Below are 18,334 nucleotides of genomic sequence, written 5' to 3' on the forward strand. Positions count from 1 at the left end.
CGTAATTTGACTTTAACATGCTATTTCACTTAACATTCAGTTGGAAATATACCAGATCTCTAAAGTTTCTTTTAGACCCTAGCCACTGCACTTGAGCAATATTCCATCAGTCCTGATAGTATTGCCGTAGTATTTCCTCCACCTTAGTTACCTTCCTAAGGTCACATCTTTAACTTTGTTCTTGTTAAGTTGCTGATGAGGAGAAATGATCTGATTTAGTACAGAAGGGAAAAAAAATCGATCACAAGTCACTGTTTATATCAATAGTTTGCACCGCGTAGTAATATGCCAGTTACTAAGCAGAAATGCTGACATATCTCGAGTGGTCGAAGGTTTGAAAAAAAAAAAATTGGGGGTAGGAACATTGGGCATGACTGTAGCTTCAAGAACAAGTTGGTAGAATAAGGGGAATCGCTAAAAATTGCTTTTCCCCTTCAGCTTTAATTCTAGAGGCAATACAGCCATTTTAATAAATGGGAAATTGAGGCAACTTAAGGTAAAAATTTAAACATCACAAAGTAGGTTCTCCAACAAATATGGGGCATGGAAACTAGTTATTAATAGGGTGGCAACTATGGCATGTTTTTCCAGATTTTTATACCGAGGAAGGGTTTGTTCCCTAAAGTAGTAAGACTATAAAAGAATATCTGACTACCTGAACTCAAATTTTATTTTTTCGCTTTTTAAGAAAAATTATTTTTCTCTATTGGAATACTGACATCTGTGCAATTTTAACTCTGGTATACCGTGAACTGAACTTTATTCTTTACAAGGAAAAGACAAAAGTTTGAAATGTATGTTTGAACCAAATTAAATTGCCATTTTTGTATGTTAAATTCATGTGGTTGACCCTAAGACAACTTCTTAGGGCCCAGTGTTTCTGGTTAAGAGAAATTTTTTCCACCCTGTATCAGATTCCATCATGACCCTATGCTTTCACATTTACTCCTAATGTACCCTGTATGCCCATTCTTGAAATTCAACAGCACTAAATCCTAGTTTTACAACAGGTCAAATTTCATTTCTTAGTTTTCCCATTCTATAAAATATACCATTCCTTGATTTTTGAAAAATGCTGAAGCCAGTATTTACTGGAAAACAATTCACTCTGTATTCAGGTTATGCAATGTTTTTGGAAATGTTTACCTATAGCGTGTAGGTTAGCTAAAATCTTTCATCACCCAAGACTTCTCTCTAACCACATGTAAAATGACTACGACTGTTCCCTCACCCAGAAGCCGCATTCTTGAGTATAGAGCTATTTGGTAAAGCACTTGACAGCTGGTAGGGGCTCTCCCAGGGGTAAGTGCTAATTTCTATGCAGAATCTGTAGATTACACCCAGCATCTATCAAGTTAAGGATTAGATCACCTAAAATCTTAACTGTTAGCCACTCACCAGCCTGGCCAGCCTGACACCGTGCCAGCAAGAATACAAAAGATCTAGGAGCCCTTCAGAGACACCTGGTCCCTTGTACACAGGTGCAATCTGTTTGGCTTCTGAGGCAATTTCCACTAGTCCGTTTTAAATGGGTTTGGCAGATGAGATAACATGTACTTCATGTGAAAGAAATGTTATGAATACCAGTTTATGGTTTAGGATCGCTAACATGCAGAAAGAACCAGGAAAGTGAAGTAGTATAGAAATTAAGAGAAATCCAGAGTCAAATGAAAAGAGGTGAATGTTCTTTAAAGAAAAAAAAAAAAAAAAAAAAGGAACAGGTTAGGTGATTACTTAACTGCTGTGAGGGCAGCTAAATAATTTGAATGTGATTAGAGAAAGTCAGTGACAGCCTCAGAACCTAAGGTCCTCAAGAATATGTCGATCTCTACTTCAAGACCTCAAATTACTCTGCTAGCTTTTTCTTACAACATCTATTCCTTCATCTTACCGTTCTCAATTCTACTGACCTTTACTTCTAGCTCCCCAGATGGTGGCCCTTTATCTCCTCACTGTGGGAACCGACTCTTCCAAACGCAGGGCATCAGTGTTTTGTCCACCTCCCACTGCCCTCTCTCAACAAGGTCATCTCAGCTTCACCCTTTGACTCTCTGCTCGTGTCCAATGTGGCAGTGCTTGATGTTGGTTACTACTATGAGCCATTTCTAAAACACTATCACCAGGTTCCAGGAAATACAGGATTTCTATGGCTCACGGGCTAACTGGCCCCTTGTAATCCCCTTTAATCAACTACTTGAGCCCTCCTGTGTTCCCACAAAGTAGTTGTTCCCAATTTGCTGCACTCACTCCCCTGATCTGCCCACATCCCTAGATGTATCTCCTCAGGCTAGGCAGCAACCCCACCTTCCAAACTCCAAAACTCATTTCATCTGGCATTAGGAATAGATGCCTCACTTCTTAAGGTAACCCCTCTCATCTAAGGGAGAGGATTCCATCCCAACTCTTCAAATCAAATTTCTATATCCAACACCCCCACCACCAGGATGGTGGTGAGGATGGGGCAATTTGACCTTCCTCAGCCCTTGACATGTCCTAGTGTTTCTCAAGATGTGGTCTCCAGACCACCTGCCTCTCATGGGCTGAAAGTCCCTGTAAGAAATGAAGCTTCTCTAAATGCAACGCGGAATCCTAGAACAGATAAAGAACATCAGTGGAAAATCTGGTGAAATCCAAATGAAGTCTGGAGTTAACAGTAGTGCGTTAATGTTGACTTCTTAGTTTAACAAATGTGCTATGATAATATGTTAATATTAGGGCAAAACGGATATATCTTTGCAACTTGTCTGTAAACCTAAAATCATTCTAAAAGTTTACTAAAACAGAACAAAAAGACCTAATTCTTGGATCCCAAATTCATCTCAATTCCTGGAGCTGAAGCCTGGGAATCTACATTTCTAATAGGAAGCCCAAATGATTCTTATGCAGACACAAATTTGAAAACTAGTCTTTCAATTCCCTTTCCATTCCATGCCTGAATGGCTGCTTCCTCCTTGTTTTACTTACCTTAACCTGATTTCATCTTTTAGATCCTCTCAACCCTAAAATATAAGTACTATCATTATCCCCCTTTCACAGATGAGAAAGTATAAGATGCAGTACACAAACGAAGTACTAAGAGCTTAAGTAATTTGTTCAGGATCAACAGCCCATGAATGATGGAGCTGGGAGTTGAATCCCTAATCAGTCTAGCTCCCAAATCTATGCACAGAACCATTCTACTTCCTCTCATTCTGTTGCACGTAAGAGCTCTGTAACTAAATCACTAAAAGAAGCATTATTACCTATTTCTCCAACTTCCTAAGTCCAACAGTGCCCCCCTTTTCCACTGGGGGGAATGAACAATGAGAAAGCATTGGGAAGATGTGCCAACTAGAGACCTGGACGGGTAAGGCACAGTGGCTCTTGCACCAGGATCCAGCTCAACTGCTGTATTCTCTGTTCTCCCAAATGCCCTAACATGTACCAATCTAATAATGCTCATAGTACTCACTTTGATGCTAAATTAATTATCTCAGGTTTACTAAGCATCTGTCCAGATTGTCAGGGAAGTGCCAACTCTAAATCAATTGACAGTTGGCCCTCCGTATCCACAGGTTCTGCATCAGTGGATTCAACCAACCATGGACTGAAAATACTTAGGGAAAAAAATTTCAGAAAGTTACAGAAAGCAAAACTTGAATTTGCTGCACACCACCAACCATTTGCATTATATTTACAACTACTTACTTAGGATTTGTATTTGGTGTTATAAGTAATCTAGACATGACTTAAAGTATAAAGGAGGGTGCGGGGGAAGATGGGAGGATTGTGCGTAGGTTATATGTAAATACTGCACCGTTTTCTATAAGGGACTTGAGCATCCATGGATTTTGGTATGGGGTGGCACGGGGGGGAGGGAGACTACTGGAACCAATGACCCACAAATACAGAGGGAGAACCATATATCCTCTTATCTTAGCTGGGTTCCCTGACTTGTATTTAGACCTTAATACAAAGTTGTGGATCTAACTGCTGAATGATGAAGTTTTGGGAGTTTCTGACTGCAAACCAGACACACACAACAACAGCAGCACTTCTATCCAAATTGCTTCAGTACAGAGTATAGATGGAGGGTTGATAAAATAGAACACAATCTCAGGTAATGTCTCTGTTCTTATGTGTATTTTCCTTCATTTCTTCAAGTGAATCATGAAACAATCACAGGATCAGCAGGAGAAACCTATGAAGTATATTCATTCAGGTAAAACATGTTTTCATTAGTTCTCCTTCTGGTGATTGGAATTTCTTTGATTTTATTATCAATAAAAACGTTGCCACTTATATTCAAAGTACATCCGAGAAATCTGATCATGAAGTTAGAATGCACATACCTCCTTCAGATACTCTTAGAAAACAGTGTCTCTCCATGAAAGCATGAGAAAACTACTTGTACAGCATCTTATTTGCTTTACCATTGCTTTAATGCACTTTAAAATTTAGCTACATTAATTGGGAACAAAGAAACAAAAATAGACATTTCTTTGTTTTTCATAAATAACTACTCTCCATATTTGATAAAAATCTCAAAGCATTATTTTAACTTCCCACAAGTATAATACATACAATTTTTTTTTTCTGAAATAATAAGGTCAGCAAATTAAGTATCTTGGCACTAATATAACCACATACAACTGCTATTCTACTGACTTCCAGGAACAAAACAAAAACAGAAAACTTCTTATCAAGATGCTCTGGGTTTCCTTTTGCTAGTGTTAGGGATCCGGAATTATAATCATCTGCCAGTAATAATTTTATAGATTCTAGTTGATTGTCTACAAATAAAATATCGCTGGCTCTGCTTTGTGAGTTCTGGATTTGACATGACACTAACAATACCGCATGGGACAGGCACTATACACACATGGAAATCAGGAAAAGTACTGAATGCCCTGGACTCGAACTACTGACTCAGTATGTGCCTCACTTGGCTCAGTAATAAATTCACCTGCACCAAACCCGTATCAAAAGTCACTAAATCTCTCATATATATAATATATATTATTTATATACACACCCACAACACATACACACTATACATACAGTTTGTAACAACATGAAGTAATATTGTCTTCAAATGATGTACCACAGACTGAAATAAATCCTGTAATTGTCATCAAGCTGCTAGAAGCTTTTGAGAGTTCTGAGCCAGGTTACTTAGTTACTTTCATCCTGCCTACCCTTCATTCACCCTGCTTTAATGTCTTGGTAGCTTTTTCTTTCAAAACCACCCTCCTCGACCCAGGCGTATTTCTTTCCCAGGATCCCTTGATCGGACTTTGGAGGCAAGAGAGGGCATGCAGGGGGAGCAGGAAATCCTCAGCCACTGTACCTCACACCTGCCTAGATTTGTGATGTTCTCTGTCCTGTTGGCCACATTCGGTGTTAGAAAGCAGTTATTCAAGGCTTTGTCCCTCCTACCCCCCTTGGTCTTTCTGTAGAGCACAAAAGTGAAAGAAGCCTCTTTAGCAGGGGTAGCAGTTCATTAAAATATACAACTACATTTCCTAGCTCTGGGGTTCCCATTCTGTACTTGAGACTGCAGGTCGCGGATGCTGTTATTAAGGTGCGGTGTGGGCTCCATGAGGTTTTCTCCTGGCAGCCGGTGTCGGGATTAGTGCAGCCCTAGCCCAGGAGGAAACGGCCTAATGAATACCAACTTGGAAACAGTGGTGTCAGCACGTTATTTAAGCTTGTACATTGCTCACAATTACACACAATACACACACAGGCTTATCACTGGAAATGACTACGAGAAAACATGACAAAGGTTTGCAAGGATAAACCAATAAGGCACCAAGAATACTTATTTTCAGCCAATTTAGACAACTTCAAAGTGTGAGGTTAATAATATAAATTAAAATGACTTCCTAAGTCTTATCAACTGATTTACTGAGAGGTCACATATTAGTTCCTTCTAAATCTTTACCCCCTAATCTGTGATGGGAGACGTTGCTTACAATTGAACCATGAAAGGGACAGCCCAAAAGCTGTACATGTGAAACTAAACTGGGCCTTAAATCCTCACTAAAATCACAGAGCTGGCTGTGAAGAAGCTGCTAAATCACCCCACAACCTTCCAGTTTATAATTGTTTTCATGAGTGTGGATTGTTTGCCTAATAAAAATAAAAATCAGAAGAAAACAGCATATGAGATGGAAATAGGGGGCGACCATAAATAGATGGGCTTCTCTGCCCTGGGTAGCGGGAGGGGTGGCTGAGGTAAGACTTGAGGGAAGCAGGTGGGCTTCATCTTTGAGGGAAGGGAGGGGGAGAGCAGCGGTGAGAACAGAGGCTGAAAACAGAGGCAGCTCTGAGAGTTGGCCTGGACCTAGACCTCCAAATGCATTACCTGTATTGCCTTTCCTTGGCTTAGTATCCTTTGTCTTAACTGTCTTTTTTTTTTTTTTTTAAAGTAAATTGGTTGTTCTTTTTAGGTTTGGTATGTTGCCAAAATGAAAAATAGTTGTTTTAACAGGAAGAATTAAATCACTTCAACCACATCATCCCACAACTTTTAGATACATTCTGCATCATCTTTACACTCCTCCACAAAAAAAAAAAAAAAAAGGAAGAGGAAAAACCCAAATTAGTCACAATGACCTAAGGCAGCAGAATAATCTTTGTACTTTCTGGGAAGAAATGTTAACTGAGGGAAGAGGTCAAGGTGATCAGAAAAGTTCCTCATTTGAAAAACAAGAGAGGAACTGGCCCTCAGGCAGGGGATCTATTTCAAGGTTCTAAGAAGCTTCTGAACAAGTAGAGGAATTAGATGTGCAAAAAGTTCTGTAGCTCTGTGTACAAGGTTTTGTCGAATATACTGAAATTTTGATTCAGAGGATGAGTGTGTAAGAGCAGTGCATTTTTATAAACGTGAATAGCTTCTGAAAGTCCATGAAAACTATAACACCAGGCTTCTTTCCACCAGCAAAGTGCTTAAATACACTATGGAAACTATACACTTGTTTACTTAATATCCATAATGTAAAAACTGACCTGGGCTTAAATCTGACTTTTCCAACTTTGGTATAAATGAAGCGCAAATCCCTACACTTGCTGTTTTTCTAGGGAGACATCCTCAAATTTTAATTGTTTTTGCCATTTTAGCTTCTTAAATTTAGTCCCCACTCAGTCCTGGTCACTGGTATTCTGCTGGCCAATGCACTGTCACCCCCTTCCCCAGTAATGGCCTCACACTCTTCTTGAATGAATGGTTAAATAGATTAGGAAAGCAAACAGAATTTTTAACAGTAAAGTATGTATGCGTGGTGTGTGTACGTGTGTATTCATCAATACATAGACTTTAATATATAAATGAGGGAATGGTTCAACAGATTAGAAAAGCAAACAGAATTCTCTAACAGTAAAGTGTGTGCTCATCACTATATAGGCTTTCTCAGAAGAGGAGGAAGAGAAAAATATATTGAGGTGAGGCGGGGGGGAAACAGCTTTCCTTTTGCTATACTGATCCATGTTTTAAAAGCTTATGCAAGGGTGTTATGGGTCTCATTTGTTTTCAGAGGCCGCAGAGGGCAGTGTCTCGATGCTTTTGGAATATCTGGCTGTAATCTAGTCCAAAGTCCAGGGACACTTATTTTCCCCCATCGCTGCCAGTGTGTATTCACAGGACTGCATGGTGCGCGCCCGCCGCCGCGTCCCGCCCGCCGCTCTTCTCCTCCCCTGCAGGGGGATCCGCGCTCCAGCGGACTCCTGGGGGCGGTGGCGGTTCTCCCGGGACGCGCCGGGCTCCGCTCCTCCCCCGCGCTCTAGCACCCTTTGGCCCACCTCCGGCGGGTATTGAACTGCGCGCGGCGGCGGCGGCGGCGGCGCTGGCCGCAGTGGAGTCACGGCCTCGGGCTGACTGGCCTCTCCCGCCCAGCCTGGGTCACCTGCTTCTAATGCCCGCCGGGAGGCTCCGCCCCGGCCCCGCCCCTTACAAAGAGGGTTTGAATTGTTTCCCGCTCCCCCCACCCCTTCCTTCTACTGGAAGAAGGCGGCAAAAAGGCAGGAGGGCCTGAGTTCTTGAGGGACTCAGGACTGCACTTTAGGGCTGAGTCGTTCTTGTGTCCTGGATCCCACTTACACAGACTGGGAGACAAAATTGCAGAATAGCCCTCTTCCTCCTGCTTATCAACAAGACTTTGTGAGAAATAATGAGGAATACGTGTATTAATCCCAGCCTCAAAGTTAAAAGAAATAAATATAAATCTCTTCACAAACATTAAAACCGTTAATAAATATGTTTAAAATGTACTTTACCTCTTTCCTTCCCTGGGATTCTACAGGTGCTTATATTTTTTTGGTTTTTTGGGAACTACTTGGCACTCAGTGTCGGCAAACATCCCAGGGTTGAAAGTAGTGGGAGTTGAAAAGCTATGGAATAGCAATCAAAAAGAAAGGGAAACCCTCAGTGGAAAGTATGCACAGATTGTGAACATGCCAAGAGAGGCTGCCTCATTCTGTGGCCTGTATGCAACATGTGTATTATTGGGGATGGACAAGTGTTGGCTAATAATAAAAATTATTTGAAGTTGGAGAATGTTAATCACTCATGCTGGAATTGAACCAGAATACATGTGTTATTTCACTTGGTTCTGACTCAAAGGATGTTATCTCCTAGTCTGTAAACCTCTCCCTTCTTAATCAACAGGGAGATGTTATTTTTGCTTGGAGATCTCTAATAATAGTAGTAATAATAGCGGGAAAACTTGGCCAAAAGAAACGTATTTTGCATTGTATAGCTTTTTGTATCATTTGAATTTTTGCTTTTCTGCACATAGTATTTCACTTTAAAGGCAGTTTAAAATATGCTGTTTAACATGTATTAGGCAGGGTGCTACATAATTCATTTCAGTTAGCTCATTTGATCCTCACAACAATCAGATGGAACTGGCATCATAATGGCTTCCTTGAAGTTGCATGTTTAGTCCATGGAAAGGACAGAAATCACAGTTTTCTTCTGAGTCATAGTTATTGTTTAACAAACTGGAAAACACTGAATTATTTTTAAAGATGCAATTTTTAAGCAACTAGAACATTGCCAGGCATTCTTAGCTATTAATTCACTCATCTATCCTTCCATCTAGCCAGCCATCCATCCATCCATCCAAAAACACCAAATTTCTGACTTGAAGACACTACTGTTATATTAAACGTGTTGCTACAAAGTGGAATTCATGAGGTTCAACTTAAATTATTGTCCAAGGTGTACTTATTAATTGATGAAAATACGGAGGATCATGCCAAACATTCCATCCAGTAAGACTGTGACATTTTGAAAGTTTTGAAGTATTGGTTTTGGATTTTGTAATCAGAGAATAGTTATTGCATTTCTAATCTTACTATACTTGTATTGATTATACATATTGAGACACTTGAGAGTTCAATGCTATAGGAATGACTGGACAGGTAGCCTCTGTATACTCTTCAGTATCTTGATAATCAAGCCTGGAACAGTGTGCTGCCCATAGATGCCTTTGGTAAATATTTGTGAAATAAATGGATGAATAAATGGCAACTGAGATTAACTTTTTAAACTTTAGCAAGTGGCACTGAATCCTTGGATAAAGCTTACCTTATGAGCTATATATATCTCTGAGGTTGACCCTACCCTGTTAAATGCAGCATGAGTCCAAACCTTGGCTCTTCCTTTACTAGCTGCCACTTTGGACAAGTCACACGACAGCTCCAGGTCCTCTTTCCTCATCTGTAAAGTGGAGTTACCCCTCATAGAGTTGTAGTGAGGGGTAAATGAATTTATATGGTGAAGAGCTTAAAACCATGTCTAGCACCTCATAACTCTATTTAAGTCTGTTATTAGTTTCTACTGGGTTCATGCTATTTTTCTGTTTTCCCACTCTATTTTCTTTTGTGTATCACTTTAATAATGGGGAAGAAGTTACATTTTTTAGATGTACAGGCATACCTCAGAGATATTGTGGGTTTGCTTCCAGACCACTGCAATAAAGGAAATATCACAATAAAGTGAGTCACATGGATTTTTTGGTTTTCCAGTAATGTCTATAAAACTTATGTTTACACTATTCTTCAGTCTATTAAGTGTGCAAGAGCATTCTGTCTTTAAAAAAAGTACATATTTTAATTTAAAAATACTTTATTTCTCAAAAATGCTAACCATCATCTGACAACTCAGGGTTGTCACAAACCTTCAATTTGTGAAAAAGCAAAGTCTGCAAAGCGCAATCAAATGAGGTATGCCTGTACTTTATGTCTGAGCACACTCCCAGCTGTCACCAGCTATCTCTAGCATTTAGATATTAGCTAGATTTTATGCCAAAGCAGGGATCATTTCACTTGCCCTGGATCAAAGTGCGTACACCTGACATCAGCAACCAGCCCGCAAGTGTGCGAGTGTGCACAGGGCTGGCACAGGACAGACACCCACAAGCCAACTTGAAATCCCTCACAGGTATTTCCAGACTAGCTTTTTCCATGTCCTAGAGCATTTCTGATAACTCCTCTTCTCGTCAGATCAGACACCTCTACATGAGAAACCCAGACACTAATCAGAGGATTAACATGATGAGTCATTTATCCAGGTTCATAATAAGAATGCCTTGTTCACATTATAAGTGGAATCATTCAACTGTAATCTTTAGTCCTCTCCCCTCCTCCACTGTGGTGGCGATTATAGAAAAGTAAGAGCTTCTTTCTTCTTTCCCAGAGGCGATGGAAGCGCTAATCTTTCCCACCCTCAGCAATGGCTCTCAGCTGCACATTACAATCACCTGGGGAGCCTTAAGATCTACTGATGCTTGGGCCCTACTGAATCAGAATCTCTGGCTGACGGACCCAGACATTGTTTCTTGGTTTCGTTTTATTTGTTTCTTTTTGTTGCCGTTTTGTTTTTAGCTCTCCAGGTGATCCTGATTTTCAGCTAGGGTCGAGAGCCACTGACATAGATGGTTTTGTTATTTCCTCAGCACAGCCCCAAACTTGGGCCTAGCTGGATCTTCTGCAGAAAAGGGTTAATCACATCATGATGTAAAATGGAACACCTCGGAAGAAAGTATAGAGAAGTACGTTCTAGTCTAACTGCATGTGAGTCTGTTTGGGCTGAAGGAAAGTACATGTATATGAAGTAAAAAATATGTAACAGAATTGTGGTACAGTGATGGCACAGTCAACAACAATGGTGGCCGTAACAGTAACTGATGGGTATTGGGCATTTCCAATGTGCATGCACTGTGCTAAGCATTTTACATATATAATCTCTTTTACTCCCAAGAATCCTGTGAGGTTGATATTATCAACCCCATTTTATAGATTAAGAATCTGAGGTTCAGAAAGTAACTTGCTACACAACGGCACACACCTTCCAACTTGGGTTTTCCTCGCTCCAAAGGCTATGCTGCCATTGATTGCAGGCCTCGTTGTAGGCCCAGCAGTAGAGGGTCCTGAAAACCACCAGATGGTAACTCTTGAGATAAGCAACTTCCCTTGTTCCTTATCATCCTTTTCCTGGGGATCAGGTCAAATTTTCAATTCTGGTGTGGCCTCTTGTGTGGGGGACTAAAGTACGGAAAAGCTGAGGGCTCTGGATTCATCTAGAATCCAGTATAAGTCTAGAGCCACTTGTTCTTTGGGCTTTGCCGACCAGGCATGAGGTGGGGCACCCTTTAGACTAGATTTCAGGACCTGTCTGGTATCTTGACAGAGGGAGCTTCAGTTCGGTAAATATTGATGCTGCACATGCTGTGAGCCAAACACTGGTGCCAGGGGTGCAAAGATAAAGAGGCATGGGCTTACCAGGCAGGACGTGGTGGGAGCACAGAGGAAGCACCTGGCCCAACCTGGTGGCTCAGGGAAGACCCAGGCTGTGCCTGGAAGGCTGAATATGAATTAGGTGATCTATGAGTCAGGGTTTAGTACAGGAAGAAACCACTCTAGGTGTTTCAAACAGAGAAATATTTAATACTGAGAATCAAACAGAGGCTTACAAAATTGATGAGCTGGAGGGGCAGAAGTCAGGGGGGTACCCCTGGGCTATTGAGTTCATGGGCCTACCACAGTAGCTATGTTCCAGAAGTTGGGATGGTGCTGCAGCAAGGGCGCTTCACACCCATGAAACTGGTGACTAGACACTGAAACAGGACATGGAGTCCAACAGCATTAAATGCCTCTTAACATTATTGCTCAAACCTTGCTGGCCAACAGCAACAGCAACAGAATGATGCCTTCTCCTTGCATCTGCCTCCAAATCTTACACAAGTGCACCTGATTGACTGAACTTATTTCAGATCAAGACCCTAGCTGCAAGGGAGTCTGAAAAAAGTAGTTTGGCAGTTTGCCATCTCTTCAAGCAAATTACTAGAAGGATAGAATGGACGCTGGAGAGGCAATCACTAGTATCCACTATAGGTAAGGAAACTGAGAAGGACTTCCTAGACAGAGGAATCAGCACAAGTAACGGGCACAAGGCCATGAAAGAGCACGATTCAAGTGGTGAACAGCTGGGCATGGCTATGCTATCAGAAGCATGTGAATCAAGGTTTTTACCTGAAAGTGCACTCACGTCTAATCAACATATTTTTGATTAATTAGATTCGTATGTACACTGTACACATGACACTCTTTCCTATTGATACAGCGCTTGATGTATTCAACTGACTACTAGTGCAGAGGAGAAAGGAAAGGAGCAAAAAGCATGAAAAAGAATAAATAAAATTGTTAGGTAATAGTCATCCACAAAGAAAACAGAACATTAACCTTCCCCAAGCCTAATGTTGCAAACACTGTTGATTATGTGCCGAGGAGTCATCTCCCCTTTTTCCTTCCTAACAAAACCCCCGTTATTTGTTTTGTTTTGTTTTGTGGGGGAATCCACCCTTTTCTGCATAGCCCTGTGCTTCAGGAGAGGCAGGAGCTTCAGGTCAAGCCCCAAGGAGTAACACGTGATTAGTCTAACTGCTCGTGTTTCTCCCCTTCTTCTTATCAGCGTTTAGGTTACATACATGCATGGGACACAGTTCTAGCCAATAAGGCGTGGTGTGGGGGCCAGTGTGAGGTAAGTCTGTCAGGGGCTTATGGGAAAGCTCTTACTCCAAAGGAGAAGCAGTCCTCTCCCCTGCTGGGTATTGTTTTGTCTGCCTGTGATGCCTACCACTGTGGGCACCATCTTGCAACCACAAAGGAGCTAAGTTGACCCAGTGAAGAAGGATGGCATTGAGGCTGCCTGAACTGTTGGCCTCCAGACTTGTTGTTATGTGATACGATACGCTGCTTATTTTTTAATACATTTGAGTCCCTGTTTTCTTTCACTTGCAACCAAGAACATTGTAACTACTACTTGCAGTCTGTACACTTAGGATGAGATCTGCCCACTTAAACTTGGCTAATGAAGTCTCTGGAGGAGATTTAAGGAGAAAAATTTATGCCCTTTTTTTTCCACCAGAAAAATTGTTGTTTATCCTTCAAGAGCATTCAAGACCCACTCAAATGTCATTTCTGTCAAGCTGAGTGCTTTGTTATTGCCTGTACTCCCACAGCCCTCCCACTACTTCTCTATTACAGCACTTTACTCATGTACTCTTTCAGCAAATATTTATTGAGTGCCTATTTGGGGCTTGGTAGTGTTTTAGGCACAGGGGTTACAGTAGGAAACTAAATGCATGGAGATTCCAATCTAGTAGAAGACAGACAATGAATGAAAAAATTTTAATGTGATGACTCTTATCAAAGGGAAAAAAAAAGAATTCTTGTAAAAGAGGGGGAAATAACTACCTTGAAATTTATTTTATTGTACTGTGATTCTCTGTTCATATGTCAGTTTTTTCCACTAGATTGTGTGTTCTTGTAACCTCACATCACCCACCACTTCCCTGGGGGATTGCATTTTCCAAAGATGGCTGCGAAAACCTCTCCCATCCCACAGGTTTTTCTGCAATGTGATCTTGCCATTCCCCATAGAGGAGGGATGTAGGCGGTCCTAAGTCTCCTCCTCTTGAATCTCAGTGGGCTTGTGACGGTTTTGACCCATGGACTGTGTTGGAAGTGATGCTCTAAAACTTCCATGGATAGGTCATAAAAGGCCGTGTAGTTTCTACCTGGGTCTCTTGGGACACTTGTTTTTTGGAAGTGCTTTTTCTTGGGACACTCCCTCTTGACACCTACATATAGATGCTCCACTTGACAGTCCCAGCTGAGTGAGCCTTCAAGTCATCCCAGGTTAGGTAAAGAAGCTTCCAGATGATTCCAGCCCCCAACCTCAAGTCATTCCTAGTTGTTCAAGTCTTCCCAACTGAGGCCCCAGATATCATGAATCAGAGACAAGCCATCCCTGCTGTGCCCTCTCCAAATTCCTGATCCACCGTATCCATGTGCATAATAAAATGCCTGTTGGTTCACACCACTACTTTGGAGTGGTTTGTTACACAGCAGCAATGACTGGAACCCCCCAGATCTGCCTTTCTGTGAAATTTTAATCCAGTAGACAACTTTTTTTCTTTTCACCTGACCCAGTTGGTGATCAACTTATGCACTGAAGCTTGAGAACTTTCATCCATCTTACTTTCATCCCATTGAGTGTCGCTGTTGATGATATGCATGTGAAATGTCTAATCTTTTAAAACACAAATCTTCACCATTGATCTTAATATCCTGCTGCAGTGAGTTCCCCAGTTCAATTGTGTGTAGTGGGGAAAAAGTGCCTCCTTTTATCCATTTTAAACATGCTTCCTTTTCATCTCATCTTGTCCTCTTGCTCTTCCCCAAGTAAAGTGATTTCCATTTTGTGGGTACCTAGACACAGAGAACTGAGTTGAGACAATAATCTTTCTTTGGTTACCCAGAAGGCCTCGGGCGTGCTGCGACGGGGAGCAGTGGATTTTAGCTGGTGACTTAAAGGTGGTGGAACACTGTATTCTAATTAGTCACAAGTTTAGTTCCAAGCTTTCAAAAAATAGTCTAGATTCTGCAAGACACAGTAGGTGTCCTCTTGTGGTGCTGGGAAGTAGAGCACAGTAGAGAGGGAAGAGCATTGGCCAGTACATAGGCAATCCGGATTCAAGTCTCGTCTTGTGAGCCAGCTGTGTGCCCTTGGGCATAACACTTAGCCTCTCTGGACCTCATTCTCCTCAACTATAGAGTGAAGAGATTCAACCAGAGGGTTCTGGAGCACCCTTTTGCCTCTAACTTTGTATGAATTCTATGTATTTGCCAGTCATTTTGAAACATCTACTACATAAATCCACGGGAAGGAAAAGTTTGTATTCCAAACAGTTTGCCATTTTAGCTTCAAAGTGGAGTTGGAGAGAGCCACCACTCCCCCCTAACAAATTTTCTAGTTTTTAGAAAACTAATGTTATCGTTTTCCAAAAACACAATCCAAATTAGGCTTCAATTACCAAAAATATATCCTGCTGTGACTGTTAAGTGACAGGTCTTGCAACCTGAGTCCTTTTAGTTTGGGGGTGCACCCCAGGGCTCCCATCAGCCTTGCTTTCATGAGCCTATCAATTCTCACGGTGCCATTGCTCGATGTTTGCATGGGGACAACTCCATTCTAAGTGATGAGAGTGAATGGATGGGGTGAACTGCTGCTGCATATGGCCACCTTGGGGAGGAAAAAGAATATTGTCCCAGTGAGCAGTCCAGTAGGAACTATTCAAGGGAATCTCTAGAAATCTGAAATCTCTTCCCAATTCTTTCTCCCCCTACAGAAGAAAAAAGGCAGTTACCATGTGGGACTTGGGGAAAGCATTCAGTCTCACTCAACCTGGACTCATTTCACTAATTTTCTGGTCTGCTTAATATTTCTTCAACAGTTGTGATTCTTAGAACTTCGTGGGCTCTAACCCACTTCTTAAGCTCTGCATCCTGTTTTGTCTTACTGAATTTTCTCTTTCCAATCCCAGGTGGGTGGGGGAAATGCTTCTCATCTCTGATTTTAAAATTCATTCCAGAATCTCCACTATTGAAGTGCTACCATGCATTGAGAGGACAGATTGCTTTCACTGTTGGCTTAACAAACTCTATCAATAGCAACAAGTAGCATGACGAGGTTCTACTCAACAGAAACTTACTTGTAAGGTTAAGAAAACCCCTGCGGTCCTTAGACAAAACTTCAGCTAACAAGTAGGAGAATAACAGCAGTAAAAGTAATAAAAAATATATCTAGTGTTTAGAAGAGCTTTTTGAAAATATTCTAAAGAAGAACCCTCCCACACTTCCCTTAATAAGATATCTCATATGTGATCACACATATCCACTTCCTTATCATCAGTATCATATGCGAGGATGTTTTGACGTTTTTGTGAAGGCTTTCAAGGAAGGCTTGAAAACAACACAGCAGCATCTATAATGCATAATACTGTCAGTTGTATCAATGGGAAAACTGAAGATCATGTAGGATGAATCACTTGGTTATTATTTGCTTGTTTAAGTTATTTGGGTAAAACAAGTCAGAAGTGTCGCTTGTTTCTTAGAGCGGTGCTACCCCTGCGAGGCTGCCTTCATGTGCTCAGTGACTCCTTGATTGTAGCTAAAAGGGGGACCCAGGGTTCCCACACACCACATTCTGTTCCCCCTTCTGTCATTCCTGCTCACACTCTAGTGGGGGGATGAGTTTGAAGGCTTGTTGTCTTCAAAACCCTTCTGTCTATGTGGGCTATGCTGCATCATTGCTTGTTGCCCAAAGGCGCTCTGCAAAGATAATTTACTGCCTAAGAAAGTGGTATATACAGAACTGGTCAAGCCATGGGTTGCACTTTTTACAAAATTAATAAACAATTTTTTAAAGCAGTTTTAGGTTTACAGAAAATTGAGCAGATAGGGCTTCCCTGGTGGTGCAGTGGTTAACAATCCTCCTGCCAATGCAGGGGACACGGGTTTGATCCCTGGTCTGGGAAGATCCCACATGCCACAGAGCAACTAAGCCCATGTGCCACAACTACTGAGCTTGCGCTCTAGAGCCCGTGAGCCACAACTACTGAGCCCGCGTGCCACAACTACTGAAGCCTGTGCGCCTAGAGCCTGTGCTCCACAACAAGAGAAGCCACCACAATGAGAAGCCTGTGCACCATAACAAAGAGTGGCCCCGCTCACCACAACTAGAGAAAGCCCGCGTGCAGCAACGAAGACCCAACACAGCCAAAAATAAAGAAATAAAGAAATAAAGTAAAATAAAATTTAAAAAAAGAAAATTGAGCAGATAGTACAGAGAGTTTCCATATATCCTCTCCTTTTCCCACTCACAGTTTCTCCTTAGTGCGGTTCTTAGTTTTCTCTTAGTTCTCTTGCCTTAGTGCAGTTACAATTTAGTACAATTGATGAACCAATATTCATATACCATTACTAACTAAAGTCCATAGTTTGCATTAGGATTCGCTCTTTGTGTTATACAGTTCCGTAGGTTTTGACAAATAATGTCATGTGTCCATCAATACGGTATCCTACAGAATAGTTTCACTGCCTTAAATATCTCCTGTGTTTCACCTAATCATCACTTCCTCACCCCGCCTTGACCCTTGACCCCTGACTATCACATCTCTTTACTTTCTTTCCCAGAATGTCATATCGTTGGAGTCATTCAGTATGCAGCCTTTTCAGATTGGCTTCTTTTATTTAGCAATATGCACTTAAGGTTCCTTCGTGTCTTTTCATGGCTTGATAACTCATTTCTTTTTTTTTTTTTTAATATCCTCTTTTTTTTAGAAGAAGAAATTACAAATAACAAAACATTAGCAAAATGAGTAGAAAGTACAGCGACTTCTCATATACTCCCCCTGCCCTCACACATGCACAGCCTTCCCCATCATCAACATCCCACACCAGAGTGGTACATTTGTTACAATAAATGGACCTACATTGACACATCGTTATCACCAACGACCGTGGATTGTATTAGGGTCTGCTGTTGGTACTGTATTCTATGGGTTGTTTTTGTTTTGTAATTAATTAATTAATTTATTTATGGCTGTGTTGGGTCTTCGTTTCTGTGCGAGGGCTTTCTCTAGTTGCGGCAAGCGGGGGCCACTCTTCATCGCGGTGCGCGGGCCTCTCACTATCGCGGCCTCTCTTGTTGCGGAGCACAGGCTCCAGACGCGCAGGCTCAGTAATTGTGGCTCACGGGCCCAGTTGCTCCGCGGCATGTGGGATCTTCCCAGACCAGGGCTCAAACCCGTGTCCCCTGCATTAGCAGGCAGATTCTCAACCACTGCGCCACCAGGGAAGCCCTGGGTTTCTTTTTTGCTTCTTCTGTTTTTTTTTTTTGTTTTTTTTTTTTACAAAACAGCAGCAGGAAAGAAAAATGCAGGAGGCAGATGAGCCAGGCACCGGGGTTCAGATCAGAAGGGAGCAGGGAGACCAAGCTGTTACT

This window comes from Balaenoptera physalus (assembly GCF_965194825.1).
Source record: "Balaenoptera physalus genome assembly, contig: HAP1_SCAFFOLD_601, whole genome shotgun sequence".
NCBI classification, from domain to species: Eukaryota; Metazoa; Chordata; class Mammalia; order Artiodactyla; family Balaenopteridae; genus Balaenoptera; species Balaenoptera physalus.